This window comes from Notothenia rossii (assembly GCF_949606895.1).
Source record: "Notothenia rossii genome assembly, chromosome: 8".
NCBI lineage: Eukaryota > Metazoa > Chordata > Actinopteri > Perciformes > Nototheniidae > Notothenia > Notothenia rossii.
In genome coordinates this window covers 40,863,675-40,876,738 of record NC_136906.1, presented here as the reverse complement: position 1 = coordinate 40,876,738, position 13,064 = coordinate 40,863,675, and the positions used below count along the sequence as shown (strand labels likewise).

Sequence of the window (13,064 nt, the reverse complement as noted above, 5' to 3'; positions counted from 1 at the left end):
GACTGGACGTCATCCAAAATATACTGTCATTCATGGCAACATTGAATGTTGTCTGATTTTGTCACGGACATGACACATATTTCACAGCGGCTCCCCTGCAGGCTGTTTTTTGCCCTTTGAACTCACACTAATTGCCTTTTTTAAAACGACTACTTTGCACATTTTTCTAGTGTGCAGTGTATATATGTGTGTACCTATGTTTTTATGTTGTAGTATTCGAGTGAATTTTCCTTAAATAAATTACTTAGTTTAAACAATGGTCTCTCTCATTGATGTTGTGACAGTTACTAGCCCGCTTGTGGCCTGCACTTTGCCACGGTGACTGGGCTTTATATAGTCATCCATTGGGATGTGTTTTCGACAAATAACAGTCCAGACCTCATGGGAAAATTCAATAATAGCCACTAAATGTTTTTTTAAAGAAAACATAATGTGTTGACATTGATATATTACAAAACATATCCCTGAGTTTAACATTGTTCATTAGTGCCACGGTACAGAAGCACATACTGTAGGAAAGCAACAAAAAAAAGCTATAGATAAATGCACTATGCATTGCTGCCTGAGAACATGCACAGCTTGAAATGCTATTAATATCTGAATGAAGTTTAAAAAATGCTCTTGTTTCTTTTACTAATTACAATGCTTTTCAACATGTATCTATCCATTTTCATTCAGTCTTCATATGCGATGCTGTTTCTTGGTGAGCTTGACAGTAATTCTTGACTCCAATGAGGTGAAGAGGCTAAAATTAAGTTTATAATGTAATCTCTGGATGTTCTCAGACATCTAGGATATGTTCTTGTGAGTACCTGGGCATAATGTAATAAAATATTCCGACTGACTAATTGTGATACCACTTTTACCTACTGATAATCTAAAACCTAGCAACGGATAATGTAAAATTCTCGTGAAAATGCATAATTGGGAATTGATCACGTTTTCAGGTTCGTAAAACTGATAAAGTTATACATTTGGTGTTCTAAGATCTGGGATGTATGTCATACATGTGCGCCATGGCATTCAGCTAAACTGAAAATATCTCCATCACAGCTACAGACTGTGTTGTGTGTCCACTTGCACTTCATCCCCTCGTCACCCTGTTAGTATATAAGTCCTGGTTTTCTGTCCTGTTCTTGTCGGTTCCTTGTTTGTCTATGTCATGAAGTTCTGTTTTTTTCCGTGTTGATTGTTGTTACTTGAGTTCCTGTTCTGCCTGTTAAATATACATTTTTGTTAAGTTTTCTGCTGTCTCCGCATTTGGGTCCAACCACTCCTTGCTTCACATGACAATGATTGATTTGTACTATATATATCGAATTGCTATTTTTGCCATTATTGTATTGTAATTAGTGCTTTTGCAGGGAATTATTATTATTACTTTAAATCTCATAGATATTAACACTATTATACATATGGCTGAAATAATCATCATCATTAATTGTTTTGTGATATTATGTCCCTCTTGTTTTCATATATATATATATATTTATATATGTGTCCCCTCTTCCTTCACAAGCACTATATATCAATATATATATATATATATATATATATATATTCTGAAGCATGCAATGAAATAGAAGCAGAAAATGCTGCAGTGTTTGTGATGAACCTTTGTATACATTTCTGAATAAGTCTCAGAACCATTTTGTGGTACACTCTAAAAAGTGTACTCGTAGTAGTAGTTGAAGTAACTTAATACATTTAATACATCTGATTCAGATTTATGCTTTAGAGATTCCAATGTACTTTTGTGGGTTGTATTCATGTGATTTTTTTGTTCGTTGATTTGACTTGCTATTTTGTTATCAGTGAAAGCAAATCAATCAAGTTTCTCTCATCTAACGTGCGTGTGACGTCATGACGTCAACGTCTTTGCCAGATCTTTCCACCGTCACATGTGCCGCCTTTTTCTTTTGAGACGTGACTTCGACATACGGTAAGTGTGATTCAGACAAGTTATATTTGTTATATAAAAATAATCTACAATGTCAGATATAACATGTTCCACCTAAATTGTTTAACCAAACCAAACCAAGCTATGATGCACTGGCTCCACTGTTAGCTAAACCGCTAGCTTTAGCTCAAACATGACGATAGTTGGTTGCTTGCGGGTAGAAGCCTACTCTCTTGGTTTAATATTGTCACTGAAATGTGTTAAAGTTATTCCTATTGTGTACTGGCGTAGCTGCTTATTACCAAATTAGCGCAAACTAATGCGCAAACTGGGTCATGTTAAGGCTAGTACTATCATTATTAGTACATAGCTTGTCACCAAACTGCACACATTTTTTTTTGTACTATTTCGGCGTGTGTGTGTGAACGGTTTAATGTAGTGTCACCGCCGCTGCGTCGAGTGTAATTATAAAGACGATACGGCATCACCGAGCAGTGAGGGGCAGTGTTGTGCTAGTTACTGAAAACCAGTAACTAGTTACATTACTATAGAAAAAGTAAAAAAAAAAAAAAAGTAACTCAGTTACTTGACTGATTACTTATACCAAAAAGTAATGCGTTACTGTGAAAAGTAACGCTTTAGTTACTTAAAAAAAGGGCTCCCAAAAAAAAAAAGCTCCCATTAATGCCCTTATAGCCTTCATTTAAGTATTGTTATTGCATTGGAGAATAATACAATCTGTTGATCAACTTGACATGCATTTGCATCACTGAACTCTGCTAAGCAATGTGGTCTATACAAAAACAAAGATATGTTTCAAAGTGCCAATTTATCGTCGTCAGAGAGCGATTCCGGTTGATAAATGGCAAAGGCTTTCACAAAGTTAGAGCCGTTATCAGTAACCGTGGAGGTAACTTTTGTTGACACTCCATACAAAGAGTGAATGTGGTCAATCTCACCAGCAATAAGATCGTACGTGTGCCTACCCTTTATCCTTTTACAGGCCAACGCAGCTTTCTGGCGTTGTAAAGTGGTGGGGTTTATCAAGTGAGATGTTATCCCGAGGAAGCTTCTGTTGTGGACAGACCAAATGTCTGCGATGGTCGAGATGTATTCCAGCCCCTCAAATGTTTTCTTTAGCTCGCAATCCATTTTGGTATATTCTTTCTCCAGGTAGTTGGAAAACGTTTTGCTTCCCATATGCCGTGTGCCGCGTGGTATCATGCTTACTAGCTCCCTGAAAGCGGGTGACTCCACTGTAGAAATAGCCTGCACGTGTTCAACAACATACCGTGCAATGGCTTTATCCACTTTCACCTGACTAGCAGTCCCTCGGTTGAAATCCAGCCGCTGTTGCTTGGTTGGAGGTGGAGGTGGGGTGGCGTCGAATGGCTCTGGGTCTGTGGTCTTAACTAATAGCTTCGTCCCAGCATGTTGTTTTTGCAGATGTTTTAACAGATTGGAATTGCTGTTTTGAGCAGTAGATAGGATCTTTGACCCGCCAAGACACAACTTACACTTAACTAACACATTATTTTCTTTATGCTCGAGAAAAGTAAAATAGTGAGCATATCTCCATGCGGAGAAACTCGACTTGTGCTCCGCCGTCGCCATGATAGTATTGTTAGTAGGCTAACTAAACACAAACACGCCCACAAAGCGTCTCCGCATGTGACACAGGAAGTATCTAAGTACATTTACTCAAGTACTGTACTTAAGTATAGTTCTCATCTCTGTTCGCCTCGCTGTTGGCGCCGCTCACCAACGTCTGGGAGCCGAGACTATATACAAAAAATAACGGAGTAACGCACCATGTAGTAACGGTAACTGAGTTACTGAATTTAAAAAATAACGCGTTAGAGTACTAGTTACTGCCAAAAATAACGGCGTTACAGTAACGCGTTACTTTGTAGCGCGTTAGTCCCCACTCTGGTGAGGGGGCATGTTGCGCTGGTGAAAGCCCGGTGATGCATCCGGCTGACGAACATAGAACTTAACCTCGCTGTGTGGGAGATGTAGTAATAATTTGTTGTGCCGGTGTTCCGGATTAACTGGTTTCCCGATCAACTTGTTTCCCGATCAACTTGTTTCAGTGGGTTGCGTGGCTTTCGACTGAAATACACATTTCGATCGCTTTCTTTTGTCGTTTACATACATCTTTTGGTATATTTGGCGTCTTAGGAACACGGTGATGCACATCCAGTACCAGTGTGTGAGGTTGTGATTAGGCTACGATGGCGATATCCGGACGCGGACAGCGAGGACTACAACAAGACAAACGAGTTGCTCGAATAAATCATTTAAACCATTTATTGTTGCCAGACTTATTACGGAATATCGTTGTTAATGTCCAAGTCCATCTGTGTATACCTTCAGACAGCCTCCAAGTGAAGCACACGGTGTTTACTCACAGTTTGAAAGCAGCGTGGAGAAGTCTTCATCTGTGTTAAACTGTGATCCTCCCAGGGAACTGAGACCCGCCCACGTTAAAATGTGACCCGCCCAGGTTAAATTGTGTTACGATTTCTGTGGCTATCTACCAGCGATCATGTTTAATATGAAAGACTACCCACACATGTATCCCTTATAAAATCGGTATTGTGCAGCACTCATCCAGATAACATGTGACTGTTACCTCGTTTTGCAAAGATAGCAGCAGCAATGTCATTGGGGATATTTAGACTTTAAAATGCTGTTTGGTCATGAATGTTGGTGTCGGCAAACAATATTACGAATCCTCTATTCAAACATAATATTCAATGTGCATCGACATAAAAATAACAAAAAAGTTCATGCTGGACTCAAACCCGAGTCCCAACAGTAAAAGTCAATCATGCCCTGCGCGTTATGAGTGCGCCACGAATCATCACGTCCTAACAAATCACCACAGCTCAATTTGTTACATTAACATTGTCAGCAAGTTCTAGAAAAATGCAACCCGACCATCATTTATAATGTGAGCGAATGTATGTACACTTTAAGCCATATAATATACATATTATAGTAGGCATTTGATTTGCTTAGAAATAGTATACTGACTGAGGTCTGTATCATGCAGCGTTCTTTTATTTGCAGCACCCTGGCCTCTCAGGGCCACCGTAGTATCAAGCCTCATTAAGACCCACAGAGATCAGATATCCTAGTTTATCAGCCTGCGAGCCCACATTATGTTGTGATAAGTGTTAATTTTACATATAAATGTGTTCTAGTGCAAACATTAACTTCCAATATGCAAATCAGGCCATGTGTTTCGTGATATTTGCCATGCAACATTATGCTGTACAATATAATATTTTGGCTCGATCTATCTCTCTATCTCTCTATATCTGTATCTCGCTATCTATCTATCAGTCTCTATCCCTCTATATCTGTATCTCTGTATCTCTGTTTCTCTCTGTCTCTCGCTATCTCCTCACTAACCTCATAACATGGCGAAATGTTAATCCAATTTATATAGACTGGACCCATGCGCAAATTAATTAATTAATTAATTAATTAAGTCTGTACACCTGTTGTTCAATTGTATGTTTCACTAACAGACCGTATGAAAGTATAAACGGGTATAAAATCGACTCAACATCATATTAATAATAATATATGATACAAATGTAAGACTGACAACAATAATAGTTTGTAAAGGATTTATTGACGTGAATGTTTTGAACAGTGAAAACTTAACATAGAAATCGTAACAGTTTAACCTGGGCGGGTCACATTTTAACCTGGGTGGGTCCCAGTTCCCTGGGAGGATCGGTTAAACACAGATGAAGACTTCTCCATTCAACACGTCCTAACAGATCACCAGAGAACAATAAATCAAGTCGCTGTGTTGATGCCTGTTACATCACATTACATTACATTGCATTTAGCTGACGCTTTTATCCGAAGCGATTTACAATAAGTTTTCACTGTTCAAAACATTCACATCAATAAATCCTTTACTAACTATTGTTGTTGTCAGTCTTACATTTGTATCATATATTATTATCAATATGATGTCGGGTTGCATTTTTCTAGAACTTGTTGACAATGTTAATGTAACAAAATGAGCTGTGGTGATTTGTTAAGACATGATGATTTGTGGCGCACTCATAACGTGCAGGGCATGATTAACTTTTACTGTTGGGACTCGGGTTTGAGTCCAGCATGAACTTTTTGTTATTTTCATGTCGATGCACATTGAATATTATGTTTGAATAGAGGATTCGTAATATTGTTTGCCGACACCAACATTCATGACCAAACAGCATTTTAAAGTCTAAATATCCCCAATGACATTTCTGCTGCTATCTTTGCAAAACGAGGTAACAGTCACATGTTATCTGGATGAGTGCTGCACAATACCGTTTTTATAAGGGATACATGTGTGGGTAGTCTTTCATATTAAACATGATCGCTGGTAGATAGCCACAGAAATCGTAACACAATTTAACGTGGGCGGGTCACATTTTATTTCTCAGTTCCCTTGGAGGATCACAGTTTAACACAGATGAAGACTTCTCCACGCTGCTTTCAAACTGTGAGTAAACACTGTGTGCTTCACTTGGAGGCTGTCTGAAGGTATACACAGATGGACTTGGACATTAACAACAATATTCCGTAATAAGTCTGGCAACAATAGCTGGTTTAAATGATTTATTCGAGCAACTCGTTTGTCTTGTTGTAGTCCTCGCTGTTCGCGTCCGGATATCGCCATCGTAATCACAACCTCACACACTGGTACTGGATGTGCATCAACGTGTTCCTAAGAAGCCAAATATACCAAAAGATGTATGTAAACGACAGAAGAAAGCGATCGAAATGTGTATTTCAGTCGAAAGCCACGCACCCCAGTGAAACGAGTTGATCGGGAAACAAGTTGATCGGGAAACAAGTTAATCCGGAACACCGGTCGCCTCGATGGCGGTGTTACAGTATAAGTTGAGTCATGACAACTGGCGACATTCTATTATTTTCGTCATAGGAATCCGGGGCGTGTACATTGAGGACCCATTGTTGACTTACCAGGAAAGAAACATCGTTTGTCGTTTACGTTCATCTTTTGCTATATCTGCCTTCCTAAGATCACTTTGCTGCACATTCAGTACTCGAATGTGAGGTTGTGGGTGAGAGGCCGATATCGTGACGCTTACAGGGAGGTATCGAACATTACAAAGTTGGTGACTGTGTGGATGCCTGTTCAAAACATTGCAAACTTCAATAAATCATTTAAATTATATATTTGTGTCCGACTTTCATTTGTTCATCGTTCTTAATGTGATGTATAGTAGCTTTGATAGCTGTCCATACCTTCAGACAGCCTAAAAGTAAAACACAAGTTGTTTATTCACAGCCCGAACGCTCATCGAGATGACTGGATCAGTCATGACAACTTGTGATCAGCTCCGATTAAATTGTGATATCAATTCTGTAGCTAACCTCCAGGGAGCACGTTTATTTTATGAAATACCTGTATCCCTCTCATCACAACAAGACTCTACACTGTGCAGGAAAAACAATTACATACATGAAAATAACCTTGATGCATGGGAATTAAACACACAAACTAACAGATAAATCATCAGAAGAATGCAGAGAGGAAGTAAATAACAACAGGAACACGGAAGGCAGACAGAATTGCTTAGACACGGGTGTCACATGAAATTTAAATGTTCTGGAAAGTTCCTTATACAGCTTTAGCCTTTTTTATCTCATGAAGCCCCAAAGTGACACACACTGAACAGTCTGGGGTCATGGTCCTTGCTTTTGTCTTCCCATAACAACATGTTCAAGATGTCCGTGTGTCAGGCTAAAACATGTGACAGAACTAGCTAGATTTGGAAAGGTTTTTTGTTGCTAAAGTTAATATTCAAGCCATTTAAGAATAAAAATGCTTGGATGACATGTCATTTGTTAAAGGTATTCTGATTCTGATTACATTTAACCTGTTGTGGAAACATTTCTTGAGGAAATTGATATGAAACAAATGCCATAAATATTGCTGTGACACATGGTGTCACATCGGGACTTTAACCCTAAACATTCACAGTAAACCCGGAGTGACATATATGCACAATTAGAAATATGATTATGGTCTGGTCAGTTAATTTAGCTGATTCAATTATATTTAGTTAACATATGCTTTATTCTTCAATTCATAGTATGTTCAAACAAATGCAAACCAAAACATCATCCTTGTTAATTAAGTTATAAATAAGAGTTACTTTACCATTAAAGCCCAGATATTTGACACTACGGAGGTTACTTGTCAGAAATGTGTCTATTTAGTCTAAATGACGTTCCCCTTCATTTCCCCAAAAGTAGAAATGGGTCCGGGTTCTTATGGGTTAAACGTATAGGCTTAAAGGCATAATAGAACTACCGTATTATATGTATTCAACTTGTGCCCCGCTGGACTTACTTTTCTGTGGTTTACCGTTACTGTGACATATCAGTATAGCCACGCAAGATAGTTTGTGTGTTTAATTCCCATGCATCAAGGTTATTTTCATGTATGTAATTTTTTTTCCTGCACAGTGTAGAGTCTTGTTGTGATGAGAGGGATACAGGTATTTCATCAAATAAACGTGCTCCCTGGAGGTTAGCTACAGAATTGATATCACAATTTAATCGGAGCTGATCACAAGTTGTCATGACTGATCCAGTCATCTCGATGAGCGTTCGGGCTGTGAATAAACAACTTGTGTTTTACTTTTAGGCTGTCTGAAGGTATGGACAGCTATCAAAGCTAATATACATCGCATTAAAAACGATGAACAAATGAAAGTCGGACACAAATATATAATTTAAATGATTTATTGAAGTTTGCAATGTTTTGAACAGGCATCCACACAGTCACCTACTTCGTAATGTTCGATACCTCCCTGTAAGCGTCACGATATCGGCCTCTCAACCACAACCTCACATACGAGTACTGAATGTGCAGCAAAGTGATCTTAGGAAGGCAGATATAGCAAAAGATGAACGTAAACGACAAACGATGTTTCTTTCCTTGTAAGTCAACAATGGTTCCTCAATGTACACGCCCCGGATTCCTATGACGAAAATAATAGAATGTCGCCAGTTGTCATGACTCAACTTATACTGCAACAGCGGGACTCCCTTCTTGTTTATGCTGGAAGTGATTGATGCGGCGTTGATAAAGCCTCACATTTATAGTACCTCGGTTAAAGTGTTATCCAGCTCTGTGTTGCTGTGCTAATGTGCTAATAAGAAGCCTTGTAGTGTAATTTGCTGTTGCTGATAAGACCATTACTACGTTCGGGGTGATAATACGTGACTGTGAAAGCTTAACAACAATTAGAAATGTCCCCCCTAATATAAATGTATTTCTTTTTCTTATGATTTCTCATGCCTGACCGGTGGTTGTTTCTTCAGGCTTTGACACATCGTATTGGACTACTACCTAAGGTACGTGAAGCTACACTACTGTGAGTGATATAGAGAGTACTTTAATGTTGCTGTGTGTTCTGAAAGTAATTTCTACGTAAACGCAAAGTGCAGGTGATTATAGGACAAAATCCACTGTTTTGTTTTCTGTGGAGTTATTCAATTTAGAGTTCAGCCAAAGCTAATATACAAATTACTTTGTACCTACAAAGATACTCCCAGTAAAGTGTGGGATGATCTTGATCTATGGGGACTCCCAGAGTTTTGTGAAATCCTCCAAATGGTGATACTGCAGGACAAGTTGATCTTCATTGTGAAAAAGCTCAGTGGATGGTTTTCTTATCAAGCTCCACTTTTGTGGAATCAGCTTCCAGTTTGTGTTCCGGCGGCAGACACCCTATCCGTTTTTAAGAGTGCGCTTAAGACCTTCCTTTTTGATAAAGCTTATAGTTAGGGCTGATTAGATTCAGCCCCTAGTTTTGCTGATATAGGCTTAGTTTGTCGGGGGACATCTTACTTCTTCCTTCTCTCTGTCTATACCTGTGTACTCTCATGTTCCGATTAACCCAGCTTCCCCAAATGTCTTTCTTTTTGGTGTCTATATACGCCGGGATCCGGAGTCATGGATGATCCTGCGGTCCTGTGTCATGGATTGCGAGTCCTGGATCTTGAGTCGTGGCTGTGGTCCTGGATCATAAGTCCTGGATGGATATACTCGTGGATTCATCTTCCTATTATACACACACAGGCATTTCCAAACATTTGGACTACCTATGTTGCAAATGTATTATCTTTTCAATTTACACACGGCATCTATTGCACGTCTGTCCGTCCTGGGAGAGGGATCCCTCCTCTGTTGCTCTCCCTGAGGTTTCTCCCATTTTTCCCTTTAAACTGGGTTTTCTCTGGAAGTTTTTCCTTGTACGATGTGAGGGTCTAAGGACAGAGGGTGTCGTATTGTCATACTGATATTCTGTACAAACTGTGAAGTCCACTGAGACAAATGTAACATTTGTGATATTGGGCTATATAAATAAACATTGATTGATTGATTGATTGATTGATACATTGAACACTATAGAGCAGGGGTGTCAAACTCAATTTCATCTCGGGCCACATTAGCATCATGGTTGCACTCAAAGGGCCGGTTTTATATACATACAAAAAATACATATATAAATATTTAATATATTTAAAAGAATGTATTATATTACATTATTGCCGTCTGTATTGGATTATTATCGGATAGGGTAATAACTTAATAAGTCTTTTCAGTGAGAATGTCACAAAATGATTTTAAAAGAAAAGCCAAATTCTGGAAAAGAAGTCAAAATAAAAATAAAATAACTGACATTTTGAAAAAAAAAGTCAGATTCTGAGAAGAAAAGTCAAATTTGAGATGCATTGTGGGACATGTAGTTTATGGGCCACGTGCTTCTGTAAAGTAGCATGTAACCGTATAGTAAACATATTCTATTCTTTGCAGGCTCTTGTGGGGCCACATTAAATGAAGTCACGGGCCGGATTTGGCCCCCGGGCCTTGAGTTTGACACCCCTGCTATAGAGTTTATGATCTCAAAACGTCACCAGGCAAGGAAGTGGAACTTCTTGAGCCATAAGATGATCCCTACCCACTGGCAGACTTCAAAAACCGAGGGATGCGTCTTGTCACATTGAAAAAATATGTCCATCTTTAAAGGGTGAGGAAGCAAAAAGTGATATTTCATTTTGTGGAAAAATAAATAATTCATAACTATTGTGTTCTCAAAACAGATTTATTTCATACCAGTGTTTTTTTTAGTTTTCAAAGGTTTTATTTATCATTTCACCAACAAATAATTACACTAGGTAAATATCAGAAAATAATTTGTGAGAACACTCAAACAGTGTGTGGGCTTTTTTTGAGTGGTCAGAGTTTTAATGCTTCACCTGCAGAACAACAATATATTTGTTTTATGACTTCCTATACATATTTGTTACTGGTGCAAGACTAACTATCAACCCTTTGGAGATTTCAAATGATAACATTCAACTTTTTTGCACATACAAGTTGTCAACTGCAGATTTCATTTATTTAAAAGGAACCTAACATTGAGGGTAAGGGTGGGCATTATGTCATTTTTTAAATATGTGCTGATGGAGTCCAGTCAGCAAATGCCGCCAGTGGAAAAGGGATTAACACGAAGTTGTAGTCCTTTTACTGAAAACTGATAACACATTTATAAGATGATACATTAACAGTGTGAATGATAAGGAATTATGTTTAATGTGCCTTTCTTAAAACGTATTGTGCTTGTGTTGTCTTCTCAGACTGCCATGGCTGATTTGATGCCTGCAAGACTGAAAGTGATTTTGGGGGAGAACAACATTGAAAAACTGTCACTTCCAAATGGCATACCGGAATCATTGGATGACCTTCTCAGCAAGTTAAAGACTTTCTTTGGGTTAAAGGGCGACGTCAGACTGCAGTACATGGACCAAGACTTTGGCAACGACTTCTTCAATCTGAATTCCACCACTCAACTTCAGGATTTGGGAACAATCAAAGTGATCCACCAGCAAACAAATACACCTTTAAACATTGCCACTGATACCACATCATCGTCTTCACTTGAGTGTGATGGCAATGTTTCGTTGGCATCAGATGACACAATAATCCTCTCATTCCCCGAATCTGTGTCCTCTCGAGCCAAACAGTGGCCAGCGGACTTTCCGATTCCTCAATTTTCATATGACACGGAGCTGCAGCTAGTGAAAGGGAATTCTGAGTTTAATGGAAGCCACAAAATGTTGACTGTCAGCTCCCGAAGCAAGTCTGATATTCTGAATAGACTTGCAGAAACAATTTCTGGATACAAGGCCTATCCAAATGATTCACATTTCTGCACAGTAGCAGAGGCTCTTATCAAAAAACATCCTTGTTTGAAAGAACCTGGCTCATTCAATGGCTGCAATGGATGGAAACAGCGCCTGAAATATAAGATGGGGAAACTACAGGACTCAGCTCAAATTGCAGGGGTGCCCAGAGCTGGTGGTAAATTCCCTGAAATCTAAAGCTGTTACAGATGCTTTCCCTGCTAAAAAAGTCAAGAGGCCAAAGCGAGCTGAGTCTAACTTTTATCCATCCTTCCCCACTGGTGCCAATCTGGAAAGCCTGGAAAAAGAAAGAATAGAACTTCTGACAGACATCAGGATAAGGAACAATAATAGGGTCATCGCAGACAAAATGGCTCACACGTTCGCCTACAGACGACAGGAGGTGGTAAACCAAGAGCCAGGAATCAAGGACTTCAAAGACAGGTGGACACTGTTCCAACAAAAATAGGTAATAATCTAGTCCAGGGGTCACCAACCTTTTTGTCACCGAGGGCTACTTCAAGGGTACTGAGTAATACGAAGGGCTACTTGTTTGATACAAACTTCCTGAATAACATAATTGCACGGTTCACCTTTAATGATAATATTATTATTAATAATAATCAGAATACATATTATTTTACTGTATGTGAAGGACTGTCTGATCACATGTTAATGTTAATGATTCCTCACAATAATTATTAACAATGATTTACCATTGCTATAGCAACCCCATTGTTTTGTTATGAAAATGTATCTATATTTATACACATTCTCGCGAGATCTATCAGGGGTCGTTGTAATGCTGCGTTCACACCGGACGCGACTTCGCTCTAATCGCTCGAGTTTCACCGCTGCTGCCAGCTGTGTTTACTCGCATCATTCAAACAAAACGCGCTGGCTCGGGAGCTACAACTAC

The 13,064-nt window shown here is 38.9% G+C and overlaps 1 long non-coding RNA gene across 1 annotated transcript; it reads left to right on the top strand.

Annotated features, from left to right (window-relative positions):
• Positions 1-6,342: 6,342 nt before the first annotated feature.
• On the top strand, positions 6,343-10,341 carry LOC307017395. Its single transcript, XR_013802170.1, has 2 exons — positions 6,343-6,419; positions 9,278-10,341. It is a non-coding gene; the product is annotated as an uncharacterized lncRNA (long non-coding RNA).
• Positions 10,342-13,064: the final 2,723 nt, after the last annotated feature.